The sequence below is a fragment of the Dipodomys spectabilis genome, unplaced genomic scaffold, assembly GCF_019054845.1.
Source record: "Dipodomys spectabilis isolate Male_0828 unplaced genomic scaffold, ASM1905484v1 ptg000206l, whole genome shotgun sequence".
In the NCBI taxonomy this organism is placed as follows: domain Eukaryota; kingdom Metazoa; phylum Chordata; class Mammalia; order Rodentia; family Heteromyidae; genus Dipodomys; species Dipodomys spectabilis.
Window position 1 is genome coordinate 539,856 of NW_024870883.1, and position 5,085 is coordinate 544,940.

The following is a 5,085-nucleotide window of genomic DNA, read 5'->3' on the forward strand; positions in this document are numbered from 1 at the left end:
CCTTGATGTACACAATAATCGTCCCCTATGACCCAGTAATCCCATTTCTGGGAATTTATCCAAGTGATCACAAGCAAGGCCATACGAAAGCTTATTTACCATAGCTAAGATATGGAATCAACCCAGATGCCCCTCAGTAGATGAATGGATCACGAAAATGTAACACACACACACACACATACATACATACCTACACATGGAATACTATGCTTCCATCAGAAAGAATAATACCACTTCTTTGTCAGGAAATGGAAGATCTTGGAATAAAACACATTAAGTGAAGTAAGCCAGACTTAAAGAAACATATGTCCCATGGGTTCCCTTATTTATAATAATTAGTTTATATCAAGGATAATCTCATGTATTTTAATTTGGCATTTTGTTCTATGTTGAGCATACTTATTGCTATCTTGTTTGTTATTATTTCTACAAACAGGCCGGTATATTTAAAGAATTACATTCATCTCATCCGTTACTGAAGGAGAACAACTAAAAGAGCAACCCCTACAAGGAAGAACAATTCCTACTTAATTAGATTCATTCCTATGTAAAGCCAGTGTTTTTCCCTGCATCCTCATGTTGTACATTACAACTCTGTACTCGGTCATCCTGTATAACTACTATAATCTATATTGGGACATAAATGCCCCAGCTATTCCAGTTTGCTTTACTTTTTGAAAAATTTCTCTGTTGTTTTAGGTTGGTGTGTATGTGTGTGTGTGTGTGTGTGTGTGTGTGTGTGCGTTTGTACAAAGATCAGAAGACAACATTTTTCTTCATTTAGAATACATCTTTCAGGTCATTGTAAGTTGTGGCTAACTGGAGAAGTCTCTTGCTAGTTTAGGTATGAAACAGAAAAATATATTTGTGCATGCACCACAGTTGTTTATTAGTATGTAATTGAACACAAAGCTTCGATTTATATCTTGCCTGTTGTCAATAATGTGAATAACAATGAACTATAGATGTATTTACTAGTTACCCAGAGAGAAATAATCATATGATTGGTGGTCGGATGATATTTCAACTCTGTATTTTTTTAGAAAACCATACTACATTCTAGAAGAGAATAATAACCGGTATTTTGACCAAGAGTGTAGAAAAAAATTTCCTTTTCTCGACGCTATCACCAACATTATTACGTTTTGAGTTTTTTGAAAAGGAAGGTTTTTACTATGTGCAGTACCCCAGACTAGCCTTAGACTCAAATCCTCTTACTCCAACCTGCCAAATGCTTGCATTAGAAGCCTTTACCACCACACCAAGTTCCTTTGATTTTTTTGATAAGTTATAATAGTTATGATGTAGTATCATAGTAATTTTGAATTGTATTTTTCTAATGACTTCTGTTCACAAAGCATTAATCCAGCATAGAAGTGGTATTAACCACAACTTTGTAAACCCACTGGTGATTTTCAGGGCATTTTGGAAAACATGTCTATTCAGAACTTTTGTCGATTTTTAATCAAGTTCCTTGTTAATCTCATCTTTAATCTCTATATACAATATCAGTAATTAATTCAATGTAGTAGAAAGGAAAAAATTGAGAAACTCCTCACAATTTTCAATTTTCAATAACATGATATTGTTTAAATCATTTTCTGTTTACGCTTCAGCCTATATAACTCAATGTATTTAGACCTTTTACAAGGCTATCTGTATTTTATTTATTTTATGCTGATTGCTTTTTCCAAAGCCTGCATGTCTAATTCTCCTTGGTTTCTTGCAGTCTAATGTAGTTCAGGTTTCAAACTGAAGAATAAATTGAAGGAAGCAACCAAAAAAATAGAGTTCCTCTCATCTGATGATGCCTCTACAAGAATGAGAAAAGTGTTCATCCTGCTAAGATCTATGATAGGATATCAAAAGGAGAATTCTTTCTTCTAGGTCTTCTCTACCTTTGCAATTTACCTTAAATGATGTAAAACTCAATATACTGCTCAGTTACTTTTACATTTTATCAGTTTTGCACATTATCATATGGACTCCACCTCAGTCTACAACATTCCTTCATTATTCTGTCCCTGATAGTTTTACACTATCAAGACATGAGATAACCAGTTTGATTTACAGCATGAGAAGTTATCCAGCTGGCTTCCTTGGAAGCACAGCATAGTCAATAGACTTCTGGTTGCTTACTACATGTAATGATTTCGGTAATATATATCACATTCTGTTTAATACTAAAAAAACTGCTGGGTAAACTGAAAGCTCATTCATAGAAGTTTATGTTAAGTTTTTCACAAGTTTTATGTCTCTTAGGTCTTAAAAAATTTGCTATAATGGTAATGTTATTACCATTTTAGTGTTGAGAAAAATTGTAATTCAAGGCACTAAGTGCATGACCCAAAGACATATAGTGAGGAAGGAAATGAGTCAAAATTTCCAAAAGCCTTTCAGCAATACAAAAATGTAGGTAAAAATCTCTTCATTCTCTTATACACTCAATTCAATATTGATATTGTCCAATAAATAATAGCATAAAAAATATAGCCATGGTAATTTTTTCTATCACATTTTGTCTTCAACACAGACTGTGTTGGTGACATTGGGTTATCATGCACAGAGCTGAGATTATAAATTGAGGTCCAAAGAGAGCCAAATTTCTTCTGTCCCACAGTTCCAGTATCCTTTTTAAAAAGCATTAAAACTTTTAAATACCATCACTTACTGTCTTTTAAGAATCCCAAAATGTAAAAAATTCACATATAATCACTACAAAAAGCTTTAAAAGTAGGAAATAATAAAACAGGCCCTCGTGAACTAAAGTTTCTTCTACTTTTGAAATTATTCCTAAAGCCTTGTACTGGTTTATCATACCTGTAATCTTGTCTACTTGGCATATCTACTCAGGAGCATGGGATCTGTGGATAGGAGTTGGAAGCCAATTAAGGCAAAAAAAATTCACAATATTATTTTTCAAAAATTTAAATGAACTAGCAAACGTCCAGGAATGGAGATGTAGCTCACATAGTAGCTCACCAAGCTAGAGAGGGAAGGCCTAGCGAAACCTTGAAGCCCTGAGTTCAAACTCTGAGCATGCCAACATGCAGGCACATACACACACACGCACGCACACACACACACACACACACACATACACTTATTCAAAATATCTTCAGGTCAGTGTTTTGCATTAATTTCTTTGTTAATGATATTATATGGTTAAAATAATAGAAATAAACTCTTCCATCTCAGAACATTTTTAAACGTTTTTTATTGTAAAAATACTGTACAGAGGGGTTACAGTTACATGAGCAAAGTAATGAGTACATTTCCTATCTAACATTGTTACCTCCCCCTTGGTTTTTCCCCAAAAACCTCTTCCCTTCTACCTCCACAAGTACACCCTTCACCCCCTCCCTCCCACCTAGCCTAAATTGTAAAGTTAGTTTTTCAACCTAGTGTCTTGGGCAACTCATTGTTACAATGGGTCAACCAGTATCTCTATTTAAGCATTTTGTTTTTTCCCTTTCCCTCTCCAAATTAGAGAAGTGTATATAAATGAAGGCGCATCAACACCAAATACACTGAAAACAGAGGTTATACTGTGTGGGACGACCATATTAAAAAAAAAACAAAAAAAACCCACATCGTACATTACAGGTGCATTAGAAACAATAGCAAGAAAGGGGAAAAAAAAACAAAAAACACTTGTGTCCCTATCTTGGGTTCATTTAGCTTAACATCAACTTATCTAGTCATATGCACATAGCTTTTGACCTTTTCTGCTTATCCTAGACATATATAACTTATTGCAAATACGGGATACCATGGGACCTATGTTTCTTTGGACTTGGCCTATTTCAGTTAATATAATTTTTTCCAAGTCTTTCCATTTCCTAACAAATTAGGCAATGTCATTCTTTCTGATGGATGATAGAATTCACACACACACACACACACACACACACACACACACACACACACACTCACAAGGTTTTCTTGATCCATTCATCTATTGTGGGGCCTCGGGGTTGGTTCCATATCTTAGCTATGGTAAATAATGTTACAATAAACAGTTGTGCTGGTAGTTTTAGAATGGCCTTGTTTGTGATCATTTGGGCGAATGCACAAAAGTGAGATTGCTGGGTCATAGAGGAGCTCTATGTGGAATCTTTTGAGGAACCTCCATACTGCTTTCCAAGTGGGTGAACAAGTTTACACTCCAACCAAGAATGCAGTAGGGTTCTCTTCTTGCCACATGCCCTCCAGCATCTGTTGTTGTAAAAATGTGGAAAGCTTCACGAATTTGGGTGTCATCCTTGTGCAGGGGCCATGCTAATATTCTCTGTATTGTTCCAATTTTAGTGTATGTGCTGCCGAATTGAGCACAGAACATTTTTTATATATAAATTGGAATTGATTTTCTTAAGCTAGATAATTCAACAAAAAGCAAGTTCAAAAGAATTGTGAAATTTTAGAACCATGTATTTCTTACATAAGCACACATTTAAGAATAAAGTCAAGATTGATATGACAAAAACAAAACGAATCCAGATGTTTGTTGTTCAAGAGATGTGTAGGAGGAGGAATTCAATTATTCTACACAGGGCACCTGTCATAATGAACACTGCAGCAAGTGTTAAGGTATGTAAAAGTTTTAATGTTTTAAATGTTTAATTTTGGGAATTTGCTTATATATGCCAAAATTAAGACTGTTTGACAGGTCATAAAACTTTTCCATAAAGTATTTAAATTTATGGTAGCTGACATATACTACTAAGTATGTACATTTCAGAGTTTATAGAAAGTTTATTAATGAGAAGATGCAAAGTCTTTGTGTAAAGAAACAGAGCAAAGAGTTAAGACTTTAACTACATAGTTTCTGTTGAAACTTTAGGGCTTCTTTTCTTTATATGTTAGCAAGGAACAAATGATGATATAAGCCATGTACCAGTGGTGAGATGAGACATAAATAGTTATCATACAGTGTAAATTTAAAGGGTACTCATAGCCTTTAAAACTCTTGTTGAACATCATAATCTTAGCCAGTTTTAGATGTACAGGATTATGAGCATATAGCAAAATCTAATATATAGTATACTTCAAATACTGGAAACACTGGTATTTGGCTTTTATTTT

The 5,085-nt window shown here is 34.2% G+C and overlaps 1 non-coding gene across 1 annotated transcript; it reads right to left on the reverse strand.

The window, feature by feature from the left end:
• Nucleotides 1-4,228: 4,228 nt before the first annotated feature.
• LOC122122194 lies at nucleotides 4,229-4,335 on the reverse strand. Its single transcript, XR_006150135.1, has one exon. It is a non-coding gene; the product is annotated as a U6 spliceosomal RNA (small nuclear RNA).
• Between the last annotated feature and the right edge of the window lie 750 nt (nucleotides 4,336-5,085).